Consider the following 20,058-nt stretch of genomic DNA (forward strand, 5'->3'; position numbering starts at 1 on the left):
GCCCCCCCATGTAACATATTGCATAATTTATAACAGAAAGGATGTCAGAACTTATTACAGGTGTTGGCATGGAATGAACCATTTTCTAAATGTATTGCTTCTCTTACGGTTTTTTAAAATGTAAATCAACCGGCCCTCATAATGCATTGCACATTATAGGCTCATTACGCACACACACTGTGTATACACACACACTCACACACACACACATTGTTCTTGCTGTCATCATGGGACTATTGTGCTTTTTGACATAGCTATCATCCTTCCCCAGTCACTAATCCATTTGTCCTATTTTCTCTCTGTATCGATATGTTGATACCAAAATGCAAAAAATACATTGATATCTGCTTTTTTCAGCATCATCAGTACCAAAAGCACTTTTTTCCTCGGCAAGTTGCATCAATTATTGGAATTTAAGCACTGAGTTAGCGCAGAAGAAGAACACCTGCTGTCCTTAAAAAAATATGAGCAAGTGTTTCTATATATTTACTTATTTGCGGAAGCCCGTCACAAATGCGTATTTGGCTTGTTCGTTTCGCCCTTGCTCATAAAAAAAATTATAATGGAACTGTGGCAGTGTAGCATACTTTTTAGATTGTCGCTGAATTTAGCAGAGGTACATGTAATATGTAAATGCATTTATTCAGTAATCAAATGCAAGCTGTCATGAAAGTGTTCGGCGTGCAAGTGAGTGGAAATCCACCACCACAAGCCCAGGGAGTGTGCATTGTCACAGCATGCAAAAAAAAGGTCTGGAAGTGTATAACCCAACCTTTATCACTTTTTTCATTTTTTAAGAAACACAGCTTTTAGACACTCTTCTGTCGTTGAGTTAAAAGGCAAAATATAATGAGAAAAAGCTAAAAGGTTGATACTAATAACAAATAAAACCACAAAAATATGCCATTAGATATTTGTTTTAACTTTTTTATTAGCCCATGTGGCGCACGGGCCAAATCTGGCCCAGGAATGACACAAACTTGGCCCGCAAGTTCAGTTCAAACTAGGAAAGACGAACATTTTTTGCAGCAGATTTCCAAAAACACTACACTGTCAAACAAAAAAAATCTGTACATTAAAAAATGTTATTTGGTTTTTACACTGACCAACCAGAATTTGAAAAACGTTAGTGGCGCTGTTGTTTTTGCGGTAACATTCTGATGACTGAGCTGACAGTTTTGCTTACCATAAAATGTATGATTATTGATTTTCACAGTGTATTATTGTAAATGGAAAAAAAAACGTACCACTGTTATTTTTATGATAAAAAAAAAAACAACTGACCATTGAGCTGCCATTTTTTTTCCTGTAAAATCTACGATCAATGTTTTTACACTGCACAGATGGCCGCAGCGGTACTACGCTCTCTCGTAGCCTTTTGTCTTTGTTTCTTGCGTTGAATAAAGAGAGCACAATCTACCAAGTCAAATTCCTTGTGGGTTAAACATACTTGGCCAATAAAGCTGATTCTGATTTTTAATTACTGTAAATGGAAAAACACGGTGCCACTTATTTCTACAGTGAAATTCTGACGACTTTGCTGTCAGTTTTTTTATTGTTAATTCTATGATCGTTGTTTTTACAGCGTGTTACTGTAAATGGAAAAACGGTACCACTTGTATTTCTACAGTAAAATTCTGGCGAGTGAGCTCTCAGTATTTCACAAAAAAATCTACATATTTTTTTTATGTTGAGCATTGTCATAGAGATGACTTTTGAATACCTTTTATTGCAGTGTGTCCTTAAAGACAGCAAAACGCTCCTGTAACTCTGACCAAAATCAAAAGTCCACTGTAGAGGATGCTGGTTCTCAGGAATATAGAAAAAACAATTTTAGTCAAGGTAGAAGCCCAGCCCCCCGATCCTTAGCTTTCTGGAAATTTGGCCGCCAAACTTGAATATCCATGGCCTTTTTCATTACTAATTATAAGGTGACAGTGTTTCCCACACATTCATTTATTTGTGGCGGCCCGCCACAAAAGAATTACGTCCGCCACAAATAGATTTTTCGGCTTTTTTTTTTTTGTCCTGTCCAGATTCTCAGGCAAATCATATAGTTGATGTAGATGCCCATATAGGCTGTTCAGATTTACTTTACAAAAGAGAAGTGTAGGATACTTCTCTTGTTGCCTTATTCACTACTGTTTTCTGTTTATTTGTTACTGACTGTGGCAGGACACCTCTGCCTCTGTTTCACTTTATGTTGCTGGTAAATAATATGGTTGTAGTAGTAGGCTAAAGTTAAGTTACTAATTAAAGGGGCAGAGCTTTAAGAGACATTTTAGCTTTTATATTTTATAAGATATATTTTTTGTAAGAACCACAATTAATAAATATATTTCAGTGAATAACTTATTGTTCAAATCTGTATATAAATATGTACATAAAGTGTTGTAATTATATTGTAAAATGGATGGATGGATGGATGGACGTTTAAAACAATACTGTTATTATTAATTAGTAAGTATACATTTTTTTAGCCTTTTTAGAGAAAATCATATCATTGTAGTAAATTATGCAAATTACTCGATGATGTCATGGTGACCACGGCCATAGCCACGCCCATAGCCCCGCCCCCGCCCCCGCCCCCACCGCCACAGGTATCTTGGCAGTTTATGGGAAACACTGGGTGACGTCACATTACCACCATATTGAAAGAATGTTGACAACAATATTGTTTGTTTTATAAACATGAAGGCTGCACAACGCTGCTGTTCTTTTTAGAGTGTAAAATAATTGACTATTGTTATTTATGAATATATTTATAAGAACAGTATTGTTTGTTTTGATCTAGTGGGACTCTGCACTGCGCTTTTTTTAACATATAGTTACCACTTGGCAGCTTATACTGCAATTTAAATACGATGCAAAAAATATGTTGAAGCTGAGTGGTCTTGAATACTTGACAGTTTGAAACTGTTTTCAATAAAGAAGTGCATTTTAAAGTACACGGGTCCGTTTTTTTTTTAATAAATAAAATGACTTGACTTTAAAAAAGCTGTACACTTTTGTCTAATCAAGAGATTTTTAAAAAGCAGTATTTTTGTTGAATAAATTACAAGAGTGTGACCTATAATTATCTAATGTTGCATTTAAGTTGGCTATTATAGCAAACGTTTCACGCACGATTGTTAATGACAAAAGTTGGCTGAAACAGTTCTCAGGAGAATCTCATTTTAGAATGCTTGGAATTTAAGAGACTTTGGCTGCCTTATTTATCATACCCGTGACATTTCTACCAGCACTCACTTCTTAAGACGTGCTGGTCCTGCACCTGCCTTAAAAGCTTCTTCAAATGTGAGACCACTTATAGATTTGGTCCCTTTTTAAAAGCATCGCTTTGGTAAAATAATGTACTGTAAAATCGTATGCCCACACTTTCTGTTGCTTCATGGATGCATCATGCATTTTAAAAAGTAGCTTTTTGGAGTAGAAAATATGGTACCATGATGCACATGTCTGGATTAGCAGACATCTTCGCTTCTGTTTCTATTTTTGTAGAACCCAGCATATCCTGGACGCAAACATGCCTAACTGGTATGAAAAGATGAGTCCCATACAAAGACCGACAAGTCTTAGTTCCATTTCAGGACGTTGACAAATTTTGAGCGCATACTTTGGGAAGACCTTTATTTTCGTTCCGAACACACATTTTCTTCATGGACTACCTTCCCAGTTATTCAGCAAAACTACTTTTATTTACCGTATTTTCCGGACTATAGAGCACACCGATAAGTCGCCACCATAAATTTTAGAAGAAAAATATTTTTTTTCCATATATTAGACTTAGAGACTTCCTTTTATTGTCATTCAAATTTGAACTTTACAGTACAAATAAGAACAACATTCCGTTGCATTAGTTCATTGTAGTGCAGGACAAAAGAGCAATAAGGTGCAGTTATAAATAAATAGATTACTGTACAGATAAATATATTGCACTTTTGCACATGCATCCACGTTCATGGATGTATGTTATTAGGTCTTTATATTCCAGCGAGTTAATACATTTTTTTGGGGGGGAATTGAAGTGAAGTGAAGTGAATTATATTTATATAGCGCTTTTCTCTAGTGACTCAAAGCGCTTTACATAGTGAAACCCAATATCTAAGTTACATTTAAACCAGTGTGGGTGGCACTGGGAGCAGGTGGGTAAAGTGTCTTGCCCAAGGACACAACGGCAGTGACTAGGATGGCGTAAGCGGGGATCAAACCTGGAACCCCAAGTTGCTGGCACGGCCACTCTACCAACTGAGCGATACCAAGGGAATTATTTTGATGCATTCAAGAGTCTGATGGCCTGAGGGAAGAAGCTGTTACAGAACCTGGAGGTTCTGCTTCGGAGGCTGCGGAACCTCTTCCTAGAGTCCAGCAGTGAAAACAGTCCTTGGTGGGGGTGGGAGGAGTCTCTACAGATGTTCTGAGCCCTGGTCAGGCAGCGGCTTTTTGTGATTTCCTGGATAGGAGGAAGAGGAGTCCTGAAGATCTTTTCCGCCGTCCTCACCACTCTCTGCAGAGACTTCCAGTCTGAGGCACTGCAGGCTCCAGCCCAGACAGAGATGCTGTTGGTCAGCAGGTTCTCTATAGTGCCTCTGTAGAATGTGGTGAGAATGGGGGGAGTGAGCAGTGCTCTTTTTCATCTGACGCAAAAAGTACATGCGCTGCTGAGCTCTTTTTACAAGTGTGTAGGGACCAGGTCATATTGTCAGTTATCTGCACCCCCAGGAACTTGGTGCTGTTTACAATCTCCACTGCTGTGCCGTTGACGAAGAGTGGAGTGTGGCTGCACTGGTGCTTCCTGAAGTCGACGATGATCTCCTTGGTCTTGTCGACGTTCAGGACCAGGTTGTTGGTTCTGCACCAGTCAACGAGATGTTTCACCTCCTCCCTGTAGTCCATGTCATTGTTGTCATGGATGAGGCCCACTACTGTTTTGTCCTCCTTATAATTCACAATGTGGTTAGTAGTGGACCTGGCGCAGCAGTCATGGGTCATCAACGTGAACAGCAGCGGACTCAGGACGCAGCCCTGGGGGGAGTCGGTGCTCAGGGAGATGGCACTGGAGGTGTTGTTGCCCACTCTCACAGATTGGGGTCTGTCTGTGAGGAAGTCAAGCAGCCAGTTGCATAGGGGGGTACTGAATCCAAGGGGGGCCAGTTTGCTCACCAAGTGCTACGGGGTAAGCTGCAGATATATACGTTGTGAAATGAGTCATTTACACAGTAAAAGTTTTGTAAATGTTTATACCTTAATTGTTTCCAAACGGCGTCTGTAAAACGGCTGATCAAACAAAACATAAGTCATCGTCATGGACCCACTAGCTGCGGAAGCCAGCTCTCCAATCAACTTAACAGACTCATTAACACTACGGTGATGTTTTGGTGAATTTACTGAGAAATGTTTGATACTGAAACAATACAAAAATAATGCCATTGTAAGTTAATAATACCAGAACAGACACTCGTAAATGTGTTAGCATATTAACTAATGCTAGTGACGCTTGTTAAATACATTATGACAGCACGTGCAAATATGCATCAAAACACTCCTACAGACGTCACACATGGGACAGTTTAGTAAGTAATAATTGTTTTAGTTATATTGTAAAACTTACAAATGTTGCTTGTAGTGATGAATGAAAAAAACATACGAATGGTAAATGGGTTATACTTGTATAGCGCTTTTCTACCATCAAAGTACTTAAAAGCGCTAAGACACCATTTCCACATTCACCCGTGTCTTGCTCAAGGACACAACGGACATGACTAGGTTGGTAAAAGATGGTGATTGAACCAGGTACCCTCAGGTTGCTGGCAGGGCCACTCTCCCAACCGCGCCACGCCGTCCCCGAGGCGAAACGCTATGGACAGCTGGAAGACCGAACGGCAACTGTACTTCTGGTTCATAGCTCAGTCTGAACAGAAGGGCAATGCAGCACCTGAAGCACCTGCATTGAAAAGATGGCGCCATAGCACAAACAACAACACACCTATTCAGTGTGTTGCTTGTATTTTTTAAAATCTATTTACATTATGGCCGTCAGCAAAGAAAAATCCATAAATTAGCCGCACAGTTTTATATGCCGCAGGGTTCAAAGCCAAGGGAAAAAGTAGCGGCTTATAGTCCGGAATTAAAGGTGTTACAGTAATGCACTGTAAACAATAGTATACACTACTCACTCGGGATGTTAGCTGCTCCCCAAAGCTGATGATAATCACTTCCATTACAGCAAATAAACTGCATTTCTTGAGTCTCATTATCAAGTTAGATTATTACTGGAGGACAAGGGTAAACATGTTACACATCGAGAGCAAGCCAGGAGCATGCATGCTAACCGCCGAGCTATGAAAACACCAAATAAATACTGTAAGTGCTTAGTAAACTTTAAGACGTGCAGACTTAGCCACGTTGTAGCAGAAAGTAAGCAGCTATTAACAGTAAATTAATAAGAGCTTAGAAAGAAAATAACACCACAGCAAATGTTGGTGTGTCACCATTGTCGCAGTCGGTACACCACATGCAATGATCTACTAACATTCACATAAGTGCTAAATGGCATGTGAAAAGTAACAACGTATGCGTGTACTACTGTATTATTGGGCGGGTTACAAGTGATCCAGACCCGGCTGCAGAAAAACCATTTGAGTGGGCTGTTGTAATGCGGCGTCTGAGGGCCAAATGATAGGAAGGCGGGACTTTCAGTTTGTTGGAAGTGTGACATGTTTATTGACAAAGCCTGCCTTAAACACGTGTAAAACAGAACAAAAAATCTAAGTAGCGACTTAAAGTATCAAAAGTACAAATAATCTACTCACTCCCATCAAGGAAGGAAAGCATGTGTTTGGGCATCGGCACGTCTGAATTGTTCACAACAAAACGTCCGCCCCACGTAACCTTTCTGCTCTTTTATATGGCTTCCCATACTACCTGGCATGCGCCACTGTTGCCCATATGTTTGCTTACCGACACAATCTAACATTTCTACACGTCAAACAGTTAGCCTACAATAGCATGTTGTCATAGTGTTAAAATAAAGGAACCCAAAGATACTAATGCTATCTAACCCACATATCTCTCTGAACCAAACCTAAGATTTGCTCTTTTTATCTTTGGTATGAACATTATTATGTAAACTCGAAGTTATTGTGGTTTTTTTTGGTTCTTTGTTGTTGCTATTTTTGTATTACAACATTTTATTATTTGATCATGTTGTACTGCATTGTAATCTTTTGTTTTGTGATTGTGTTATGTTTTTTGCCTGGACCCCAGGAAGAATAGTCTCCACTGCGGTGTAGACTAATGGGGATCCTTAATAAACTAAACTAAACTAAGATTAAAGGCCTACTGAAACCCACTACTACCGACCACGCAGTCTGATAGTTTATATATCAATGATGAAATCTTAACATTGCAACACATGCCAATACGGCCGGTTTAACTTATAAAGTGCAATTTTAAATTTCCCGCTAAACTTCCGGTTGAAAACGTCTATGTTTGATGACGTATGCGTGTGACGTCAATCGTTGAAACGGAAGTATTCGGACACATTGTATCCAATACAAAAAGCTCGGTTTTCATTGCAAAATTCCACAGTGTTCTGGACATCTGTGTTGGTGAATCTTTTGCAATTTGTTTAATGAACAATGAAGACTGCAAAGAAGAAAGCTTTAGGTGGGATCGGTGTATTAGCGGCTGGCTGCAGCAACACAACCAGGAGGACTTTGACTTGGATAGCAGACACGCTATCCGACACTAGCCGCCGACCGCATTGATGATCGGGTGAAGTCCTTCGTCGCGCCGTCAATCGCTGGAACGCAGGTGAGCACGGGTGTAGATGAGCAGATGAGGGTTGGCTGGCGTAGGTGGATAGCTAATGTTTTTAGCCTAGCTCTGTTAGGTCCCGTTGCTAAGTTAGCTTCAATGGCGTCGTTAGCAACAGCATTGTTAAGCTTCGCCAGGCTGGAAAGCATTAACCGTGTAGTTACAGGTCCATGGTTTAATAGTATTGTTGATTTTCTGTCTATCCTTCCAGTCAGGGGTTTATTTATTTTGTTTCTATCTTCAGTTAAGCCCGATGCTATCATGCTAGCTCCGTAGCTAAAGTGCTTCGCCGATGTATTGTCGTGGAGATAAAAGTCACTGTGAATGTCCATTTCGCGTTCTCGACTCTCATTTTCAAGAGGATATAGTATCCGAGGTGGTTTTAAATACAAATCCGTGATCCACAATAGAAAAAGGAGAGAGTGTGGAATCCAATGAGCCAGCTTGTACCTAAGTTACGGTCAGAGCGAAAAAAGATGCGTCCTGCACTGCACTCTAGTCCTTCACTCTCACGTTCTTCATCCACAAATCTTTCATCCTGGCTCAAATTAATGGGGTAATCGTCGCTTTCTCGGTCCGAATCGCTCTCACTGCTGGTGTAAACAATGGGGAAATGTGAGGAGCCTTTCAACCTGTGATGTCACGTTACTTCCGGTACAGGCAAGGCTTTTTTTTATCAGCGACTAAAAGTTGCAAACTTTATCGTCGATGTTCTCTACTAAATCCTTTCAGCAAAAATATGGCAATATCGCGAAATGATCAAGTATGACACATGGAATGGATCTGCTATCCCCGTTTAAATAAAAAAAAAATTATTTCAGTAGGCCTTTAACTAAATAGAAAACCAACTACCCCCTGTGAGTTGGTATGATCTGGTGTTGTCTGTGATGACATCATCAACCTCACAAAACCAGGAAATACCTGGCGGCTCCGCCCCAAACATTTCTGAAGACGAGCCACCACATGTAAGTATCTTGCAACAGTTAACTTACTACATTTAACTGATACAAAATGAAACCAGTACTCCTATAAATGCTAGCAAAAACCAATAACATAACGTGAATTAGACCTGTTGAGACGAGTGATGAGTACCAAGCTCATCTACTCTGTCACAGGGGCCATTACATTTTTTCAAGGGGGCCCCTGCCAATAATGTATATCCCCCGCGGGGGTATCCATCCATCCATTTTCTTACCGCTTGTCCCTGTATGAGCTTGTTAAATCTGCACTGGTTGGGCTTTGTCTGTTCACAACTGATTACTACATGTAGGACACACACTTATATTTGAGGTTAGTGTAAGGATTTGTGTTTGAAATTATTTAAGCCTTTATCATGTCCTAAAAAAAAAAGAGTTGGCCATTTTTATGATATTAATGATATTGTAGCTGAGATAGGCTCCAGCGCCCCCCCGCAACCTCGAAGGGAATAAGCGGTAGAAAATGGATGGATGGATGATATTGTAAAGGACTCTTATTGATTTGATGTTGATGTGCTTAAACCTTTTTCTTGTTTAAAAGCTACATGCAATATAAACTGCTCTTTCAAACACGTAATACATAATAATAAAGTGTTAGGATGTATTCATTAAATCAAAGTATTCTTGGGTGCCAAAAAGTGATTCAAAGTAATATTTTGATATTGACGCATCTCATCCGTGCATAAATTAAATCCATCAAAATTTTACTTTGAATCACTTTGGCAACCGTAAGTTGTCGTTTGAGGTAGATTTAAGTTTTTTGAAGGGTACTTCAGCACGTAAACACTACACCAGTGGTCCCCCAACCACCGGGCCGTGGATCGATTGGTACCGGGCCGCACAAGAAATAAAAAAAATAAAATGTTTTATTTTATTTTATTTTTTTTATTAAATCGACATAAAAAACACAAGATACATTTACAATTAGTGCACCAACACGAAAAACCTCCCTCCCCCATTTACACGCATTCACACTCATTCGCACAAAAGGGTTGTTTCTTTCTGTTATTAATATTTCTGGTTCCTACATTATATATCAATATAGATCAATACAGTCTGCAGGGATACAGTCCGTAAGCACACATGATTGTATTTTTTTATGACAAAAAAAAAAGTTGTAATTTAATGAATAAATCCAAAAAAATTTTTATATTTATTACGTGCATTACCAAAGAACAGTTAAAGGCCTACTGAAATGAGATTTTCTTATTTAAACGGGGATAGCAGGTCCATTCTATGTCATACTTGATCATTTCGCGATATTGCCATATTGCCACATGTTCGCAACTTTTGGTCGCTGATAAAAAAGCCTTGCCTGTACCGGAAGTAGCATGACGTCACAGGTTGTGGAGCTCATCACATCTGCACATTGTTTACAATCATGGCCACAAGCAGCGTGAGCGATTCGGACCGAGAAAGCGACAATTTCCCCATTAATTCGAGCGAGGATGAAAGATTTGTGGATGAGGTAAGTGAGAGTGAAGGATTAGAGGGCAGTGGAAGCGATTCAGATAGGGAAGATGCTGTGAGAGGCGGGTGGGACCTGATATTCAGCTGGGAATGACTAAAACAGTAAATAAACACAAGACATATATATACTCTATTAGCCACAACACAACCAGGCTTATATTTATTATGCCACAAATGAATCCGCATAACAAATACCTCCCCCCTCCCGTCCATACAACCCGCCAATACAAATCAAACACCCGCACAACATACTCAATCCCACAGCCCAAAGTACCGTTCACCTCCCCAAAGTTCATACAGCACATATATTTCCCCAAAGTTACGTACATGACATGCACATAGCGGCACGCACGTACGGGCAAGCGATCAAATGTTTGGAAGCCGCAGCTGCGTACTCACAGTAGCGCGTATCCAACTCAAAGTCCTCCTGGTAAGAGTCTCTGTTGTCCCAGTTCCCCACAGGCCAATGGTAAAGCTTAACTGTCATCGTTCGGGAATGTAAACAATGAAACACCGGCTACAACGTAGCCGCTACGTGTTTGTGTTGCTGCAGCCGGTCGCTAATACACCACTTCCCACCTACAGCTTTCTTCTTTGCTATCTCCATTGTTCATTAAACAAATTGCAAAAGATTCACCAACACAGATGTCCAGAATACTGTGGAATTTTGCGATGAAAACAGACTACTTAATAGCTGGCCACAATGGTGTCCCAAAATGTCCGCTACAATCCGTGACGTAACGCGCAAACGTCATCATACCGAGACATTTTCAGAAGGATATTTTGCGGGAAATTTAAAATTGCACTTTACTAATCTAACCCGGCCGTATTGGCATTTGTTGCAATGTTAAGATTTCATCATTTATATATAAACTATCAGACTGCGTGGTTGGTAGTAGTGGGTTTCAGTATGTAGTTTAGCTGTTGAATTTCAAAGTTTTTGATTCAATAAATAAAGGGTTTCAATATTCTCAATATCCAACATTGTTTTATTCTAACTGACCCATTTTTCCTTTGTGAATGAAGTGTATGTTTGTAATTATTTCTCCATATTTTTTCACAATAACTCAGATATGGTAACACTGTTTTGTTATACTGTGCAATATGCACCACAAAAATATAATGTTAACCACGTTTTCTGGGTGCTCTAGCATTGCAATCTCGACAAATGATCCTATTATTAACACGTTAAAAGTGGGAGGCATTGTTGTGTGGGATGAATGAGCTAGATGCAAGAATGTGAATGTTCTAAGATTTTTTTTTTAATATAGGAAATATATCTCCTCATATCAAAAAACGTATGTAGACACCAAAACGAATCAATTGAATTAGTTTTAATCAGTCCTTCAAAGGGCCTGTTTGCAACATTTACACAGATGCCTAGAGGGTGTTGTTGGGTAATAATAGCAATTTGGATAGCTAGTGTTAGCTACTATTGAATGCATATTCTTTCATACCAACAACATGACTGCGAATCTTGGATTGCTTTTGTACGTGTGCACACTCTCCTTGCGCGTACGTGTTGGTGAGACATGGTGAGTGAGCCCCGTAAACACCAATCATTTTATTCGGGCCGGTAAAAAAATGTGTTACATAAACTTCGTAATTGTTAAAAATATAGACAATTGTCAAAATAATGTGTTCTGTTAAACCACTAAAGGTAACATAAGCTAGCTGGTGGTGTTCTTGCTATATTTTTTGCTTTGAAAAATGTTACTGTGAGGAAGTCGCAAACGCATATTTTAATCTATAGAGTCTATAAAATTATACAAAATGATATTGTTTAATAAACTATGTCTCATGTTGTCATTTCTGACAGTCCAAATACAAAAGTATATGGAGGATTCTCTCTTGTCTGCCTTTGCAGCGCAATCGCCTCCTTTCTCGCAGCCATTTGTGTGTAACTGTGCCAGTTTTCATGCACATTTTAAACATACTAAACATAGATGCAAAACAGCTGTTGTAAAACCGTTTCAGGAATTTATTCTGCACATACATGAATACAAGCTAAATGGTTTGCACTCGCTATTTTGATTATTTAATAGATCAACTTTATTTTAGTACACGCCCTAAATTTACAATTTCCTACTAAATTCAGAATACATTCAAACCTAAATATGTATAATCTTTTATTAAGGTCATCTAAAATATGGAATGTGTCATGCATGCTTATTTTGCATCTACCCTATGAATTATGCCACTGATTTTCCAAGAGGAAAACATTCCTCCCAAAGAATACATGCATACTTGAACATTAGATTACAGCATCTGAATATGTTGCAGAGGAAGAGAATGACGTGCATTGGCTTATTTCTATTTAATTGGGCAATTTCCCCAGTCCAGAGATGGGAGTTGGCAGACTAGCCTTAAGACTCAGCATTCCGTTTCTGGTTTGCTGAGCTGGTTGTCATCCATAGATGTTGATTAGTACAGGAGTACAATACATGTGGTTTGAACATCTAATTCAGCAACACAATGGTAAATGAGTTATACTTGTATGGCACTTTTCTACCTTCAAAGTATACAAAGCGCTTTGACACTATTTCCACATTCACCCATTCACATACACATTCGCACACTGATGGCGGTAGCTGCCATGCAAGACCCGAACCATGACCCATCCGCTCTACCAGCCGAGCCATGCCGTCCCCCAAGCATGTTCTTGTGACGTCCACATTCTGCAAAGCTTTTCCAGACTACTTTGCCTGTTCCATTTCACCACAGCCATAAAAGTGTCCCAGTCGCTGGGAGATATTACCTTCTCGTGCAGCTTCAGCTGACAGCACCACCATTTATATAAAGCAGTACCGGGGAATCTTGCATCAGCCAGGTGATTTGGATGTCCTTTTATCCCATTTAATGTGCGAGGACTGAAGTTTAGTGCCATTTCATCCCACGGATGGATGACGTGAACAGATGTTAGGCATGTTAGGTTCTACCATTTTAAGTTTCATGTGAAAGGTTGGAAACACACCAATTTATGGCGACATGAGACTTCAATTGCATGCAACATCTGGCGCAAATACTGCTAATGTGTACTAAGGTTGTACGGTATATATTAGTATAGTACCGCAATACTAATGAATCAATTTCGGTACGATAGTGTCTTTGAAACGTACCGGTCCCGCGCCCGCGTCAAAGTCACGTCATGACATTGCTGGTTTACGAGCAGACGAGCATGTTCAGCTGTGCACAATCACGGAGTACTTACAAGCAGACACAGTGTGTAGACAGAAAAGAGAGAACAAACGCATTTTGACCTAAAAACTAAAGATAAAGGTGAAGTTATAACACAGAAACGCCCTCAGGAAGAGGTGCTTTAAGACATGGCTAGCTAGCTAGCGGCTAACGTCCATCCGCCGTCCGCAGTGTTTTAGCTTCTTCAAAATCCCTAATCCTGGTCTCTATGGCGACAAATAAAGTGAGTTTCTTACAAGTATCATCCCTGCAGGACGAGGAATAGCTAAACATGCTTCACTACACAGCGTAGGAGGATACAATAGCTCACCGGCATCAAAATGTAAACAAACGCCATTGGTGGATCTACACCTAACATCCATTGTAATGATATCAAGTACAGGCACGTATCTAGTCGATACTACTATGATTACGTTGATATTTTTGAGCATCACAACATCTTCTTTCGTTTTAAAAAAATTTATATTATGTTTATAAACTCAGGAAATATGTCCCTGGACACATGAGGACTTTGAATATGACCAATGTATGATCCGGTAACTACTTGGTATCGGATTGATACCCACATTTGTGGTATCATCCAAAACTAATGTAAAGTATCAAACAACAGAAGAATAAATGATTCTTACATTTTAACAGAAGTGTAGATAGACCATTTTAAAAGAGAAAGTAAGCAGATATTAAGAGTAAATGAACAAGTAGATTAGTAATTCATTTTTCTACCATTTGTCCTTAATAATGTTGACAAAATAATAGAATGATAAATGATACAATATGTTACTGCATACGTCAGCAGACTAATTAGGAGCCTTTGTTTGTTTACTTACTAATAAAATACAAGTTGTCTTGTATGTTCACTATTTTATTTAAGGACTCAACTGCAATAAGAAACATATGTTTAATGTACCCTAAGATTTTTTGTTAAAATAAAGCCAATAATGCAATTTTTTTGTGGTCCCCTTTATTTAGAAAAGTACCTAAAAGTATGGAAATAATTTTAGTACCGGTACCAAAATATTGGTAACGTTACAACACTAATATGTACACATCATTGTAGTAAATATGGTTAAACAGTGTGCTCTAATAACGGCTACTGTACATTTACTCAATTACATTTACATACAGTAAGTAACTTTTTGAGAAAAACTGTACTTTAACAAAGTAGTTTGAATGCAACATACTTTTTTACTCTGTTACATTGAGTTTTGTTCCGATCATCACATTAATTCATATCAGTGCATCTCAAATATTTTCTTGAACTCCGCACTGTAGAAAGTGAAGCGCATACACACTTAACTAAGAAAAATAATATCATGCAATGGAATCTTTGTCAGTAGAAACCTTCAAATTTTGGCCTCCAATATTTCCACTTCAAAACTAGAGAAAACACATTGAAGTAAGTTGAAGATGTTTTTTGATGTTTTAGCCGCACAGATGCAAACATTAGACCTTTACGTCATAAAATACTGTAAAAGGTGCATCTTTTGTAGTACATGATATTGTAGCAGTGGTGTGCCGTTAGGGCCAGCAAGGCCTTCTCTGCTGGCCTAAAATAACCAGAAATCATGATCATTGTTAAAGATAAAAGTAATATTTAATTTACTTTCCCTAAATATCTAAAATGATTCATATTCTCTTCATGTCATATTATGCTCCTTCCAGTGCTGTTGTTTTTAGTTAAATTGTTTTATCCAATCAGAATTCAGCTAGCTTATGTTGCCATGCTGTACCAAATCTGCCAGACGCCTTCGTCTGTACTCTGTAAGTGAACGGGGACATACAGTTGATAGACAGTTGCGATAGCCAATCAGATCACGCGTTGTTGTCAGTAGGCCTTCTGGATGGCTTCACGTTGAACGTGACGTTTACGCGTCCTGTGATTGGATACTCATCGGGACCTTTAGTGGATTAATTTGAGAACACATAGAGTTGAGAGACAGTTGCGATAGCCAATCAGATTGCAAGTTGTTGACAGTAGCAGTTCTGTTACAACTAGAAGTTGTAAACTATTGTTGTTAAAGTGTGTCATGCTTGTCATTTAATTAACATTGTTACATGTGTATTTGTCGCCATCATGTGGTCAGGGCAGTTCATATATCTTTAATAAGTGTGTACTTTGAATCAAACTTTATTGACCGGAAGTTCCATAAGCCAAGCAGAGAAATTTACAGTATATGTTTTAATTGCTGATGCGTTTTAATAGATTTTTAAATGCGCCAGAAAATAACCCGTTTTGTATACTGTTGATGTGTTTCAATTAGAGATGTCCGATAATGGCTTTTTTGCCGATATCCGATATTGCGATATTGTCCAACTCTTAATTACCGATACCGATATCAACCGATACCGATATATACAGTTGTGGAATTAACACATTATTATGCCTAATTTTGTTGTGATGCCCCGCTGGATGCATTAAACAATGTAACAAGGTTTTCCAAAATAAGAGAACAACTTCAACTCAAGTTATGGAAAAAAGTGCCAACATGGCACTGCCATATTTATTATTTAAGTCACAAAGTGCATTATTTTTTTTAACATGCCTCAAAACAGCAGCTTGGATTTTGGGACATGCATTAGGAGGTTGAAGTGGGCGGGGTTGAGATACGGTGGGGTGGGGGGGTGTAGGGGGTAGCGGAGGTGTATATTGTAGCGTCCCGGAAGAGTTAGTGCTGCAAGGGGTTCTGGGTATTTGTTCTGTTGTGTTTATCTTGTGTTACGGTGCAGATTTTCTCCCAAAATGTGTTTGTCATTCTTGTTTGGTGTGGGTTCACAGTGTGGGGCATATTTGTAACAATGTTAAAGTTGTTTATATGGCCACCCTCAGTGTGACCAGTATGGCTGTTGATCAAGTATGCGTTGCATTCACTTGTGAGTGTGACACACCGTAGATATTATGTGATTGGGCCGGCACGCAAATACAGTGACTTCGAGGTTTATTGGCGCTTTGTACTTCTTCCTACGTCCGTGTACACAGCTGCGTTTTAAAAAGTCATAAATGTTACTTTTTGAAACAGATACTGATAATTTTGAAACCGATACCGATAATTTCCGATATAATATCGGCTGTCCGATATTATCGGACATCCCTAGTTTCAATGCACAGTAGGGTGTAAATGTGTTGCTGTATAGTATTTCTCCAGCAACCGTCATGTGGTGACATCAATTATGGCATTTTGAGAGGTGATCATTGAAGACGGCCATCACTGAAGGCCTAGGTGGGAAACACACGGCCCGCCACTGTATTGTAGGATATGTTTATGCTACTCTTACGCACGCACGCACACACAACAGAGTTTCCCCTACATTTATTTGATTATGGCGCACTACCACAACAAAATAAAACATGCCACTCCTTCAAAATATCTATTTTTGTTACATTTTATTATTATTTTTACATTTAAACAACTTTAAGTAATCTATTGTATGAATGGATATAGTGTACATAGTCTGTTATTTATATAATATTGGCCATAATGAGTTTAAAAAACATCTCAAATATAATAATGATCTGCTTTATTTTGAATAAAACAAAACATGGAGGCATAATATAGTGTAGCCAGTGTCACCTTTTTACACTAAGCAGCAACAGTTGAAAAATAAAGCAAACTAATATGAGAATAAATGTATTACTATAATAATAGCACCGATTTGTTTTTGAATACATGTGAAACATTTGTTTAGCCTTTTTAAAAAAAAAAAAAAAATTAATACATGCATCATTGCTAAATAAACTAATCATGATGTCATAAATATGTGATTTCATATTGACCACACACTTTCCACACCCATAGCCACACCGCCACATATAGTGAGGGGAAACCCTGTATATACAATGACGGTTGTAGTGTAAGTACCATTAAAAATAGCTATTAAATACATTACAAGATAGTCCCTAGTTTTTTCATTGATTGCTTGCTAACTCATATTCCATTAATTATTTGGATGACTATGTTTTACTTTTACTTGAGTCATATTACTCTGAAGTAAAGGTAGTTTTAGTTGCGTACAACTTTTGGCTACTCAACCCACCTCTGCTAGCATGCTATTAAAGGTGTTTTGACCTTGTTTACTCGCATGTGCACTTATTTAGCTATTCAGTAAACATAAACACAACAATATTGAACTTGGGTCTTGAATTGGAAGCAGGGCACTTAGACAGGCCTTGGTCTTGTGGAATGTGCTAAGGATTCCAGCAAAACATGTTGTTTTCAAAAGCCTGTAAGATATCATTGCTCATATAAGTCATGTGAAAAATATGACATTTCAACAACGCATACTGTACCTTTAGGGAACTGACAAGCACGTCAGTAAAGTCTGAGTGGGATTGTTTAAAAAAACTTTCCGCCTTCAAGCAAAATGACTTTGCAGAGGCAAGTTCCAACTATTACTCATTGACCATTTGTCTTATGGTTATACACCTTAGATAAATTGTTTTGGGGGCCACATTTCCAGAAAGCTAAGGCTCAGGGGGCCAGGCTTGACCCTTTACTTTGTGTCTATATATATTCCATAGAACCAGTGTCCTCTACAGTAGACATTTGATTTTGCTTTATTTATTTTGCCAGAGGGACAGTAGTGCTCTGCTGTGTCCAAGGAACTTCTGCAAAAAAAGCTAGTTAGAGATCATATGACAGCACTATGGTGTTTTTTTTTAAAATTATTATTGTGAGTCCCTCACAAGTTTTTTTAACTGAACTCGCAGGCCACCAGTTGAAGACCTGTAATGATGATGAAGAGATCATCTAAAATGTAACCTTGATGAACACCACGCGGATAATTAAAGAAAGTTAACAAATGACTACTCACTGCATCTGAAGTAGGGTTGTCCCGATCCGATATTTGGATCGGATCGGCCGCCGATATTTGCCAAAAAATGCGTATCGGCAAGGCATGGGAAAATGCCGATCCAGATCCAGTTTAAAAAAAAATTTCAGTCCGTGTTTTCCAATGCAACAATTTAAATAATACATTCCACTTTCCTGCTGCTCCCTAATTTCCGTTCCGCATTTTCCAGCACAACTTCAACAAATCCACAGGTCTGTGTCCTAACCGTTAAGACGGCCATGTGAATTAAAAGTTACCGGTAAAAATGTCAGCTGTCTCTGTGCGATATATAGAAAATGACTATATCGTGATATTCGAGTATACTTTCTTACGCAGTTGCTTGTAGCTGCGGGCATTACACTACCGGCTCTTCTCACTCTTTCCTGTGTCTCCTTCTCACATACAGACAAGCGCACCTTCTTACACACGTCACATACTGTCACGTCATACGTCAAATACGTATACACCCTCTCCCAGCAGAGAGGTAGCAGCATGGCAAACGTTAGCTGTGATGCTAGCGAAGCCGTGCGAGTGGTAATACGAATGAAGGAAGAATTAATTAATTCCCCCAAAAAACAGCAGGGGGTCCATCGTCCTGCGGTGGTTTGGCTTCAAGTGGGAATATGTCGGAACAGACAACCGTAATTTGTCAAGTGTGGAGCAAAAGCTTTGCTATAAAAAGTAGCATTACTGCTAATTTTAGCATCATTTGAAAAGTCCCCTGCTAGAGAATGAAGAGTGTTTGAAACTCCGCATGTCAACATCTCTATTCGGTGCCACACGCCCACACCATCAAAATGCCGAGGCAAACATTTCCAGATCAACAACGTATGAAAAAAATACTGATTTTTTTAGTTGTGATTTCCTTCTCTGCATGAAATTTTAAAAGTAGCATATATTAATGCAGTATGAAGAAGAATGTTTTAATGTAGACACGTAGAATTATCATACTGCTGTGATTATATGCATCAAGTGTTCATTCAAGGCTAAGGCAAAATATCCACATATATATCGTGTATCGCGATATGGCCTTAAAATATCGCAATATTAAAAAAAAGCCATATCGCCCAGCCCTAGTTCAATGATGCCATTTATGTTTGTCATGTATACATTTGTCTATTTTGTGTTTATCCTTGAATAAACAGGTCAGTTTATTGTTACCAACCATTGTGTATTATTCAAACTCACCTAATTCAGCTGGCTAGTTATCAAGAGTACTAAAACCCTTTTCAACATGAATCTGACAACTAAGTAGGGTAAATAACTTTAAACTTTAATACATGCTCGGATAGGCCAGTATCGGCCAGTATCAGTATCGGATCGGAAGTGCAAAAACAACATTGTATCGGATCGGAAGTGCAAAAACCTGGATCGGGACATCCCTAATCTGAAGTAAACAAGCTGCAACAACACCTTAGTTATGCAAATCACATTGCGAAAATAATTTGTAACTTTCAAAAAGGAGAGTACTTAAAGGGGTACCTTGATCACAAGTTTGGACCCCAGTGTTCTATCTTTGCTTGCAAGGTTCAAATGTCAATGCAAAGATCTTCCAATGTGTTTACAGTGGTCCAAGTTCCTCTGTACAACAGGAGCACTCTAGTGTTTTTAGTAGTTTGCTGTAAATATGTTTGTCTCCCATGTTTTGAACTGAACTCGGGGACCAGTATGGTCTCATTATCGGCCGCCAGTTGAATAGATCAGCAGTCTTAAATTATGTATGTATAGTATGTATGCTAGCATGTCTTTTGAACACAAGCCATAAAAG

General features: G+C 38.8%; 1 protein-coding gene across 3 annotated transcripts in view; it reads left to right on the top strand.

The window, feature by feature from the left end:
• Positions 1-20,058, top strand: part of nlgn2b (neuroligin 2b) — a 312,849-nt gene that overhangs the window by 112,347 nt on the left and 180,444 nt on the right. Inside the window, exon 1 of one of the 3 annotated variants that reach the window (XM_062048110.1) lies at positions 8,691-8,783. The exons of 1 other annotated variant lie outside the window; for it this stretch is intronic. The gene's annotated coding sequence lies outside the window, so the exon portion shown is untranslated. Of the gene's footprint in view, positions 1-8,690; positions 8,784-20,058 lie in introns of those variants that run through there. One more of the 3 variants, XM_062048112.1, reaches the window with a different exon arrangement.

This window comes from Entelurus aequoreus, linkage group LG05, assembly GCF_033978785.1.
Source record: "Entelurus aequoreus isolate RoL-2023_Sb linkage group LG05, RoL_Eaeq_v1.1, whole genome shotgun sequence".
In the NCBI taxonomy this organism is placed as follows: domain Eukaryota; kingdom Metazoa; phylum Chordata; class Actinopteri; order Syngnathiformes; family Syngnathidae; genus Entelurus; species Entelurus aequoreus.